The following is a 13,101-nucleotide window of genomic DNA, read 5'->3' on the forward strand; positions in this document are numbered from 1 at the left end:
CCGGTTATATCAGTCAGGGCAGGAGGGCACTGCATACCACACACCCCTGCGCCTCGCACCTCCCTCCTCACCCGGGACCTTTTTTTGCTTGTATTTTGGAAAATGATTTCTAGAAATAGTTATCCTGTAAACGGGAAGTGCGCGGTTACACAATATGCTCACTTTCCCGGATCACATAAAGCGAGGGTCTCACCGAGGGTCCGGTCTGCCTGGCTGGGCACGACACATAGTAGGGGCTTCTTCACACCACCGGGTTTGCGCAGATATTTGCGCACGCAGGATCTGCACGTGCAAAGCACGGGGAACAGAACTCGTTGATTTCAATGGGTTCGTTCTTATGAGCGTGTTTTGAACGCGCACGTGGAAAAAAGTAGGACCTGCCCTATCTTTCTGCATTTAGAAGTCTATGGGAGGTGCACAAAGGCGCACGGGGAAGCGCGAAACGCTATACAAGACACGAGAAAAAAAAACTATTTTGGACCTCATTAAGCTTTTAATTCACGGAAGGGGCGCGTCATTCGCGCGTGTGAACTGTTCCTGCACGCGTAAAAAGTTCAGTACTGTGTGCAGACGCGCGCAAATCTAGCTTATCCAACCTCATCCGCGCGCAAATCTGTTTTTGCGTTTTTGGTATCCTTAATAAGACTTAGGGTTGTTTCACACGGCTGATCCTGATATGTTTGTCCACACGATTTTTTGAGCATCAACGCTGCTTTTTCTCACAAAAACATCGCAGTTTTTTCCGCACGAAAGACAACAAGACTTTCTAATATTAAAAACGCGTCGCACGCAAATGTGAAGGAAACCGTTGAAAAGCATGGGTTTCATAATTCTGCATTTTCACATGCGAAAATAGTGCGATTTGTATCGCCCGTGTGAAACCGGCCTTATATATTTGTTATTCTGGAGTTTTGGAAAGTCAAGTGTCAAATAATACGGCTCCTACAGCGGGGTCACCCAGCTTTCCCAGAACTCAGAGTGGCAAATTAGTCCATATTAGAGATGAGCGAGTATACTCGCTAAAGGCAATTGCCCTTAGCGAGTACCTGCCCGCTCGAGGCAAAAGGTTCGGGTGCCGGCGGCGGGCAGGGAGCTGCGGGGGAGAGCGGGGCGGAATCGGAGGGGAGATCTCTCTCTCCCTCTCTTCCCCCGCTCCCTCCTGCTGACTGCCGCTACTCACCGCTCCCCCGCGCCGGCACCCGAACCTTTTGTCTCGAGCAGGCAGGTACTCGCTAAGGGCAATGCTCGCTCGAGCAATTGCCTTTAGCGAGTATACTCGCTCATCTCTAGTCCACATCACTGCCCGCCCAGCTTAAGGAGATTTGCCATTCAGGATTCTGGGATAGTTGGATTTTCACCTCTGTGAATATAATAAGTTTTTCCTTATGTGATAACAATAATCAGCGGTGTAGTGTACGTAGTGATGTTACACGATCGGGTAAAAGATTGGGAAGGGGATCGTTTCTCCTTAGGGGGAGCACCTAGAAGCTGTGAGGAGACTTATAAGGCTATGTAGGCTCCTCTCAGAAATCTATGCAAATGGCAAGATGGAACAATGCCTCTTAGAGATGAACGAGCGTACTCGCTAAGGAAAACTACTCGAGCGAGTAGTGCCTTATGCAAGTACCTGCCCGCTCGTCTCTAAAGATTCAGGGGCCGGCGGGGGAGAGCGGTGAGTTGCGGGAGTAAGCAGGGGGGAGAGAGTGAGAGAGAGATCCCCCCCGTTCCTCTCCCTCTCCGCCCCCCCCCCCCCCCCCCCCCCGCCGGCACCCAAATCTTTTAAGACGAGAGGGCATTTACTCGCATAAGGCACTACTCGCTCGAGTAGTTTGCCTTAGCGAGTACACTCGCTCATCTCTAATGCCTCTACAGCGCCACCTGTTGGAAGACAGCATTCCTGCAAGTCAGTGTCAGACCTTCTAATAAGACATGTAAAAATGACTGGGAATTGTAAGCCAAAGCCAGAATCTTCTCCAGAAGAAAAAGATAACCATGTGCAGACAGCCGTTTCGAGGTGATTGCCCCTCATCAGTAATTCCCAGTCATTGTTAAAAGGTCTAATATTGACTTGCAGTAATGCTGCCTTCCAATAGGTGGTGCTGTAGAGGCATTGTTCTATCTTCCTTTTGAATACAAGGGTAAATGCACCCAGTGATATCACCAAACCAGGGAAATGTACACACTGATGTCACAGAACAGGCATAATGTACGTAGTGATGTCATAGAACAGAGATAATGCACACAGTGATGTCACAGCACAGAGATAATGCTCACAGTGATGTCACAATACAGGGATAATACACACAGGGATGTCACAGCACAGAGATAATGCTCAAAGTGATGTCACAGCACAGGCATAATGCTCACAATGATGTCACAGCACAGAGATAATGCTCACAATGATGTCACAGCACAGAGATAATGCTCACAATGATGTCACAGTACAGGGATTATGTACACAGTGATGTCACAGTAGAGGAATAATGCTCACAGTGATGTCACAGCACAGAGATAATGCTCACAGTGATGTCTCAGTACAGGGATAATGTTCACAGTGATGTCACAGTACAGAGATAATGCTCACAGTGATGTCACAGTAGAGGGATAATGCTCGCAGTGATGTCACAGTACAAGGATAATGCTCACAGTGATGTCACAGTACAGGGATAATGCTCACAGTGACGTCACAGTACAGAGATAATGCTCACAGTGATGTCACAGTAGAGGGATAATGCTCACAGTGATGTCACAGTACAGCGATAATTCTCACAATGATGTCACAGTACATAGATAATGTTCACAGTGATGTCACAGTACAGGGATAATGTTCACAGTGATATCACAGTACAGAGATAATGCTCACAGTGATGTCACAGTACAGGGATAATGCTCACAGTAATGTCACAGTACAGACATAATGCTCACAGTGATGTCACAGTACAGGCATAATGCTCACAATGATGTCACAGCACAGAGATAATGCTTACAGTGATGTCAGAGTACAGGGATAATGCTCACAGTGATGTCACAGTACAGGGATAATACACACAGTGATGTCACAGCACAGAGATAATGCTCAAAGTGATGTCACAGCACAGGCATAATGCTCACAGTGATGTCTCAGTACAGGGATAATGCTCACAGTGATGTCACAGTACAGAGATAATGCTCACAGTGATGTCACAGTAGAGGGATAATGCTCACAGTGATGTCACAGTACAAGGATAATGCTCACAGTGATGTCACAGTACAGGGATAATGCTCACAGTGACGTCACAGTACAGAGATAATGCTCACAGTGATGTCACAGTAGAGGGATAATGCTCACAGTGATGTCACAGTACAGGGATAATTCTCACAATGATGTCACAGCACATAGATAATGTTCACAGTGATGTCACAGTACAGGGATAATGTTCACAGTGATATCACAGTACAGAGATAATGCTCACAGTGATGTCACAGTACAGGCATAATGCTCACAATGATGTCACAGCACAGAGATAATGCTTACAGTGATGTCACAGTACAGGGATAATAGACACAGTGATGTCATACAACAGGGATGTCACAGCACAGAGATAATGCTCAAAGTGATGTCACAGCACAGGCATAATGCTCACAATGATGTCACAGCACAGAGATAATGCTCACAATGATGTCACAGTACAGGGATAATGTACACAGTGATGTCACAGTAGAGGAATAATGCTCACAGTAATGTCACAGCACAGAGATAATGCTCACAGTGATGTCTCAGTACAGGGATAATGCTCACAGTGATGTCACAGTACAGAGATAATGCTCACAGTGATGTCACAGTAGAGGGATAATGCTCGCAGTGATGTCACAGTACAAGGATAATGCTCACAGTGATGTCACAGTACAGGGATAATGCTGACAGTGACGTCACAGTACAAAGATAATGCTCATAGTGATGTCACAGTAGAGGGATAATGCACACAATGATGTCACAGTAGAGGGATAATGCTCACAGTGATGTCACAGTACAGGGATAATTCTCACAATGATGTCACAGCACATAAATAATGTTCACAGTGATGTCACAGTACAGGGATAATGCTCACAGTGATGTCACAGTACAAGGATAATGCTCACAGTGATGTCACAGTACAAGGATAATGCTCACAGTGATGTCACAGTACAGAGATAATGCTCACAGTGATGTCACAGTAGAGGGATAATGCTCGCAGTGATGTCACAGTACAAGGATAATGCTCACAGTGATGTCACAGTACAGGGATAATGCTGACAGTGACGTCACAGTATAGAGATAATGCTCACAGTGATGTCACAGTAGAGGGATAATGCACACAGTGATGTCATAGTAGAGGAATAATGCTCATAGTGATGTCACAGTACAGGGATAATTCTCACAATGATGTCACAGCACATAGATAATGTTCACAGTGATGTCACAGTACAGGGATAATGTTCACAGTGATATCACAGTACAGAGATAATGCTCACAGTGATGTCACAGTACAGGGATAATGCTCACAGTAATGTCACAGTACAGAGATAATGCTCACAGTGATGTCACAGTACAAGGATAATGCTCACAGTGATGTCACAGTACAGGGATAATGCTCACAGTGATGTCACAGTACAAGGATAATGCTCACAGTGATGTCACAGTACAGGGAAAATACACACAATGATGTCACAGTACAGGCATAATGCTCACAATGATGTCACAGCACAGAGATAATGCTCACAGTGTTTCTAACATATTCATTTCTAAAACTGCATCAGAATTAAGGCGCACAGAGTTTTAGACAAATTTACAGTTTGCGCCAAGAAGAAGAAAAAGATCTCATAAGCTCACCTAAGAGTGGGCGTGGCAAGCTTTTATCTTTCCAGCACATTTATGAAGCATTACTATGAGAAAGTGTCGGTAAAAGCTGTCACTAATAAAACCTAATGAAAGTTGCTGTAAATGAAGAGGCGTTTGGCGCCAGTTTTTGGTGCTTTCTCGTTTCTGCAAATTTTGGGATATAGATTGTTTTTTCTTGACTTTCGCCCCAATTTTTGTTTTGTTACCCTTTATTTTGACTGCTGACTAATTATTTTATATTAGTAGATGATAGAGAATAATATTTTTGTAACAGAACTTATTTCCAAATGTAAACTGACGCAGTTTGGGGGCGGGTAGTCGTGTCATGCAGAAACTGCCACATTTTGTGCAAAATAAACTACATGGATAGGATGATGTCATTCATGTTTTTGCTCCCATTTTATGGGTTAAAATCAGTAATTAGACTTTGGGCTATTTTTTTTACATTAGTACAGAACAGAGTTGAGCTTGATGCTCGTTCGAGTATTAGCGTACTCGATGGTGCTCGTTACTCGAACGAACATCAAGCTGTGTTCGACCCCACCTCAGCTATGGGCTTCTCCCTGCTGCGACGTGCCTGTTTTGGCCCCTCCCTGCCACGACGCACCGCACGTCATTTGAAAATTTTTGGTCTGGGAGGGAGAGAGAGACCCGAGCATTTGGGTGCTCGCTCATCTCTAGTACAGAATTTAATTTGTGGTGTAGAACATATTTCGGAATACAAATTGGTGCGTTTTTGGTGCATTCTTTCTTATTTTTGATACAGCGTAAATTGTGCCAAATTTTCAAGTCCGCGATTTAGGACTGTCGAGGTCTAAAAAGAATTGGCGCAATATACACCAATAATTATAATTAGGAATCAGCGATCAGAGCAAAGGGCTCCAACAGGCGAATGTATTTGCGTGCGTATTTGACCATTCAATACGCAGAGAATAGAACGCATTGATTTGAAAAGGTGCGCACATACGTCTGTAGGCATAGATATGCTCAGGATAGCGTGACGTATATGCGCTGTGAAGGGAGCGCTCTCGTGGCTAGCAGTGCATTTTACTGTACCTTTCTACTCTTCCGGGACTGTGCACATCGGCGCGGGACTCACTTACAGGAAAATAGAGCAGGACCTATTTTCTTTGCATACGCACAAAATGCTGATTCCCGTTAAAGTGCCCGCGCCATTCATTCAGTAGCCAAAAGAAGCTCATTGTTGTTCACTGGTCGCTCCATCTCTTAACCCCTTCTCAATATCCGCCATACATGTACGGCAGATGCTGGGCGCCACTGTGCAGAGCAGGCCGTCTTCAACAGCTGACACGGCGCCGCAACAAAGGAGATCAGAGATGACTCTGATCCCCAACTTTAGATCGCAGACTATTGTACATGTGATCAGACGATCGGCAGTCCCAGCCCTCTAGTGGACAAAAAAATAATAACATTAAAGGTGTCTACCCACTAGCGTTTGCGAATTTGCTGCGTTTTTTTTTTTCCAGGTGTCTATGGGGCTTTCTAATGTTAAAAACTAGAGATGAGCGAACATACTCGCTAAGGGCAATTGCTCGAGCAAGCATTGCCCTTAGCGAGTACCTTCCCGCTCGAGAAAAGGTTCGGGTGCCGGCGCGGGGGAGCGGTGAGTTACGGCAGTCAGCAGGGGGCAGCGGCGGGGGAGAGAGGGAGAGAGAGATCTCCCCTCCGTTCCTCCCCGCTCTCCCCCGCAGCTCCCTGCCCGCCACCGGCACCCGAACCTTTTCTCTCGAGCGGGCAGGTACTCGCTAAGGGCAATGCTCACTCGAGCAATTGCCCTTAGCGAGTATGCTCGCTCATCACTATTAAAAACGCATCGCATCAAAATCGCACTTTACCGCGAAATCGCGATTTTGCGCAATGCGATTTTAACATTAACAAGTCCCTTAGACCCCTGAAGAAAAAAAATGCTGCGAATTTCACAGTGAAAAAGAACTGTAGTGGGTAGTCACCCTAAAAGGGTTGTCTAAGATAAAAAATTTGGGGTGAAAACATAATAAAGAGCTGATGCCCCTGTCACAAGTCCACCATTGAGCTCCGTCATTGGCAGCAGCCGCCTGTGATATCCCATACATGCCGCTTGTAAAGATTACAGTGGATACCGGGAGACCGCCAGCGGGGGATGTGGGGGGGCGGGAGATTATCAGATCAAATTATGTTTTAGCTATGGGAGACACGTTTACACCCAAAAACTTTGTTAATAAAGTTTTTAAATTATTAGCAAATCTAAAAAGTACTCAAGTTAAAAAAACCTTTTCCCAGTTCTCGCACCAGAATACAAATTGGTATTGCTGCTTTAGTAAAAGTCTAGTTTATTAACCCCTTAAGGAAGCCACCCTTTTTTTTCATTCCCAATTTTTCCTTCACGCTTTTATAAAAACCGTAACTCTTTTATTTATCCATCGCTGTATGAGGGCTTGTTTTTTGCTATATGAATTGTATTTTTCCCTGGTACTATATAATGTACTGAAATGAGAAAACAAAGCGCAATTCCGCCATCTCTAAACTAGGAAGCACTGACTGAAAACTACAAGCAAGTGTGCCGCAGCTGCAGAGGAGATGTGCGGTGGAGCGGACAGCGCCTGTTAGGTGATGTATTGTGGGGGGTTTTTTATGCAGCTAGGGCTTACTTTAGGGACAAACAGTAGGACTTCCTACTGTAAAAGTTGCATTGCACTGCAGAAAAACCGCAATGCAACACAAAGAAAGGCTCCATAGGGAAACACGGGCTACAAAACCTCGCTAATCGCGGCTGTATAGAGCATGCCGCAATTTTGTATTCTCGCAATGTAACAGGCTACAAAACATCACCAACGAGAAGGAACCCATTGGAGAGCATGGGCTCCACATACATGCGATTTGTAGCGCTGTCGCATCACAAGAAAATTGTGCGATTTTTGTCGCCCCCGTGAAACAGGCCTTACTTCTGAGTAGCACAACAGAAAAAACTATATAAATGTAGTATCACCATAGTTGTGCTGACCCATAAGACCCATAAGAGTGGTAAAACTGCATTTTTTTGCCATTTGACCGCACTAACAAATTGTTAAAGATTTCCTAATACATTATATGGTACTTTTGACAAAATGCAGCTTTTCCCACCAAAAACAAGCCCTTATACAACTATTTCGCCAGAGAATTTAAAAACATCTTTTTGAAAGTGGAGAAGCAGAAATAAAAAGGAAAAAGGTCTGTGGCAGGAAGGGGTTAAACCACCTGCACCTTGGGGGCCCCTTTGCCACGTGCTGTTTTAGCTCTGGATGACTTGGCACATCCACAACTTCAGTGGGCGCCTTGTGAGTTCCTATGTTTCCACTCCTGTGATTGGCTGGCCCTGGGGGAGCTGCCTGCCGCGGACAAACTTCTGAGCTTCTTTAGGAAAGCATTGAATAAGCAGAGTATTGATGTGACTGAACCCTCAGCAGGCAGCAGCGGCGGCATTAGGAGCGCTGCTGCTGCCTGACAGCACAAATGTTTAGCATTCTTGCTTGGACGGAAAAATAAAATGTCCTTTGTGTTGGGAGATGCTGCTGCCCCCTTAGAGCAGGAAGTATATTATTATACATCGGCTTATAGGAAACTCCTTCATGACCAACTATTGTAACTTTACATTTTCTGGGGTGAAGTTCCCCTATTTGATGGTAACATAGTTACTAATTCTGGAGCTGATCATCATACAGAAGTGTGATTCATTGCACGATGCACAGGGCTGGATTGTGACGCGGCATGAAAAGGGGAAGTGTTCTGCAAGACATGAAGCTACTGGTCCTTATGCTAGAAGGAATTCTCCTATATAGATAAATGGAGAATATAGAGCTATATGTTCTGTATTGGGGAGGCCGGAGCACTTCTATCATAATGTCACATGGTGATCACAATGCACAGCAGGGATATCCAAGCTGTGGCTCTCTAAGTGTCCTTTTACACAGGACGACAATTGATAAAGCATGTCAATCAGCACTTGTTCTCTGCTGTTTACACACGGCACAGTGCTGGCCTTGGGTTCGGCAGCACCCTATATTTTGCAGAAAGCAGCAAGATAGTAGCATATCTGCACCAGAACACCTCAGTGAATAGATACAGTACTAGAACCAAGCTCATAACCTAAATACAGCAACAGAACCAAGCTCATAACCTAAGTACAGTAACAGAACCAAGCTCATGACATAAATACAACACCAGAAATAAGCATATAACATAAATATAATACCAGAATGAAGCTCATAGCATAAATACATTAGTATAGTAACATAGTATGTTTGGTTGAAAAAAGACATATGTCCATCCAGTTTAGCCTATTACCCCCCAATGTTGATCCAGAGGAAGGCAAAAAATCGCAATGAGGTACAAGACAATTTTCCTCATTAACAACCCTTCTGAAGTAATCAGTGATATAACATGTAATATTGTAACGCTCAAGAAAGACATCCCTCAAACTCTTTTATAAAATTTGTCAACACCACGTCCTCAGGCAGAGAGTTCCATAGTCTCACTGCTCTTACAGTAAAGAACCCACTTCTAGATTGTGTATAAACGTTCTTTCCTCTAGACGTAGAGAGCGCCCCCTTGTTACAGTCATGGGTATAAATAGATGATAGGAGAGATCTCTGTATTGTCCCCTGATATATTTATACATAGTTATTAGGTTGCCCCTCAGCTGTCTTTTTCTAAGCTAAATAACACCAATTCTGATTGGCCTCTCTGGGTATCGTAGTCCGCCCATTCCATTTATTACTGTAGTTGCTGGCCTTTGTACCCGCTCAAGCTCTGATATGTCTTTCTTGAGTACCGGAGCCCAAAACTGTCCACAATATTCCATGTGTGGTCTGACCAGTGATTTGTAAAGAGGAAGAACAATGTTCTCATCATGTGCCCCTAGACCTCTTCTGATGCACCCCATGATCCTATCTGCCTTGGCAGCAGCTGCCTGACACTGGTTGCTCCTGTTAAGCTTACAGTTAACTAAAATCCCCAAGTCCTTTTCCATGTCAGTGTTCCCCAGTGGTTTCCCATTTAGTGTGTAATGGTGACATGGATTTCATCTGCCCATGTGCAGAACCTACATTTACCAGTGTTAACCCTCATTTGCCACTTTTCTGCTCAAACCCCCAACTTAACCAGATTCATTTGCAACCAAATTCTGTCTTCTCTTGTGTTAATTACTTTATATAGTTTTGTATCATCTGTAAATATTGCTATTTTACTGTCCAAATCCCCCTACCAGTCATTAATAAATATATTAAAAACAATAGGGCCCAATACTGTCTCTTGTGTTACCCCACTAGTAAAGGTGACCCAATCAGAGTATGTGACTTTAATAACCACCCTCTGCTTCTATCACTGAGCCAGTTACTTGCCCACTTACACACATTTTCACCAAGCATTCTCATTTTATATACCAACCTTTTATATACAGATATACAAGATCCAATTACTCCTTGAGGTACTCCAGGATAGCATCTCTTAGGAACCCTTCAAATATTTTACCCACAATAGAAGTTAGACTTACCGGCCTGTAATTTCCAGGTTCACTTTTGGACCCCGTCTGAATATTGGCACTACATTGGCTATGTGCCAATCCAGTGGAACAGACCCTGTCACTATAGAGTTCTTAAATATAAATAACAATGGTCTGTCTATCACATTACTTAATTCCATTAGAAGCCGGGGGTGTATGCTATCGGGACCCACTGATTTGTCAATTTTAATCTTTTTAAGGTGGCTCTTTACTTCTTCCTGGGTTAAACGGGTGACATTTAATGGAGAGTTTACTTGATCACTTTTCATCTCATCTGACATTTTATTTTGCTCTGTGAATACACTGGAGAAAAAACTATTTAATAGATTTGCTTTCTCCTCATCACAATTTTTCCTACATTATTTATTAAAGGGCCAACACTTTCAGTATTAATCTTTTTACTATTTATATAATTGAAGAATAGTTTAGGGTTAGTTTTACTCATTCTGTCAATGAGTCTCTCTGCCCCCATCTTTACTGCTTTTAACATTTTTTGTTGTTGTTAGGGCTTCTTCGCTGCCTTCTTAATTTAGTAGTGTACATGCTTTACGTCTTTATTGAGCCACATTGGTTTTCTCCTATTCCTAATTCCTTTATTCCTGTAGGGTGTGAATCTCTCACAATTCTTTAAAATTTTCTAAATATTTAAAATGTTTTTAAACATTTCCCATTTATTGTTTGTACTCTTATTTCTGAGGACATTGCCCCAGTCTATAAGGTTAAGGACATCTCTGAGCTGATTGAACTTTGTCTTCCTAAAGTTTAGTACTTTCATAGCTCTCCTACAAAACTCTCTCTTGAAAGACGAGTTGAAATGTATTATATTATGATCACTATTTTCCAGGTGCCCCCCCCCGATCTACACCCCTGTTATTCTGTCAGGTCTGTTGGTTAATATTCAGTCCAAAATAGCCGTCCCCCTAGTCGGGTCCTGTACAGGTTGGGTGAGGTAATTATCTTTAGTTGTTGACAGAATCTTGTTAACTTTATAAGATCTGCATGTTTCAACTTCCCAATTTATATCCAGATAATTAAAGTCCCCCATAATAATTATCTCATTGTGATTTGCCACTTTATCTATTTGTCTCACTAACAGATTTTCAGCGGCTTCTGTTATATTTTGCTTTTGGCCTATAGAAAACCCCTATGAGGATTTTATTATCGTTTTCCCCTCCATGTATTTATTATGATTTTTTTATGATCCCTTCTGAACAGACTGTAACCCTGTACGTTCACCACCCAGTCACAGTTCTCATCCAACTAGGTCTCAGTTATTCCCACTATGTTGTAGTTTTCTACTTTATTGGTCAGACTTTTAGCATTAGTCACCATACAGTTTAGAAAGTTTGGGTTATTTTTTATTTTAAGTGTATCCCTATTAACTATTCTGCCATTTCTAACTATTCTAAGTCCTCCCACTATTCCATTACTTAGTCCCAAGACACTATATACACTGTCTTCCCTTCTATCTCTCTACCCTACCCTCCTAGTTTAAACACTCCTCTAACCATTGAGATGTAGCTCATCCCTATGGTACAACCTGTAGCCAACAGCAAAGTCGGACCAGTTCTCCAGGAACCTAAACCCCTCCTTCCTACACCAACTCCGGTGCCACTTTACCTCCCTAATCTCCCACTGCCTTTCTGGTGTGGTATGTAGCATAGTATGTTAGGCTGAGGGGAGACAATGTCCATCTAGTTCAGCCTGTTTCCACCCCTCCTTGTTGATCTAGAGGAAGGCGAAAAAACCCCAATGAGGCAGAAGCCAATTAGCCCATTTGGGGGGAAAAAATCCTTCCCGACTCCATAAGGGCAGTCAGAATAATCCCTGCATCAACGTTTGAAAGTTCCTAACTGACTCCAAGACCTGGATCAACAACCCTGCTGTTTATTATATGTCTATATCCTGTAATGTCATAGCACTCTAGAAAGACATCTAGTCCCCTCTTAACCCCTTAGTGACGGAGCTTTTTTGCTTTTTTCCATTTTTGTTTTTTCCTACTCCCTTTTAAAAAATCGTAGCTCCTTAATTTATCCATCGACGTCGCTGTATGAGGGCTTGTTTTTTGCGGAACGAGTTGTATGTTTCAATGGCACTATTTATTGTACCATATAATTTACTGAAAAACTTAAAAAAAATTCTTAGCGGAGAGAAATGGAAAAAAAATGACATTCCACCATCTTTCGGTGCGTCCTGTTTCTACAGCACACAAATTGCAACAAAAACGACCTGATATTTTTATTCTATGGGTCAGTACGATTGCTACGATACCAAACTTGTATAGTATTTTTTTTGCTGTAGTACTTTTATTTTTTTTTTAAGATATTTAATTTTTTTCAATTATTTTCTGCGGTCATTTTGTGCGCGCAATACCTTTTTTATCTTTTCGTCGATGTGGTTGAGCAAGGGCTCATTTTTTGCGGGATGTCCTGAAGTTTCCGATAGTATCAATTTGGAATACATACGATTTTTTGATCACTTTTTATTGAGTTTTTTCTGGGAGACAGGGTAACTAAAAAAGTGTATTTCTGGCGTTCTTTATTTTTTTTTTCAGACGACGTTCACCGTGCGGGAAAAATAATGCACTACTTTGATAGTTTGGACTTTTACGGACGCGGCGATATCAAATACATATTTTTATTTTATGATTTTGATTTTTTAATAATGGATATGGCAAAAGGGGGGTGATTTAAAATTTTATAACTTT

The sequence above is a fragment of the Eleutherodactylus coqui genome, chromosome 13 (assembly GCF_035609145.1).
Source record: "Eleutherodactylus coqui strain aEleCoq1 chromosome 13, aEleCoq1.hap1, whole genome shotgun sequence".
Taxonomy (NCBI): domain Eukaryota; kingdom Metazoa; phylum Chordata; class Amphibia; order Anura; family Eleutherodactylidae; genus Eleutherodactylus; species Eleutherodactylus coqui.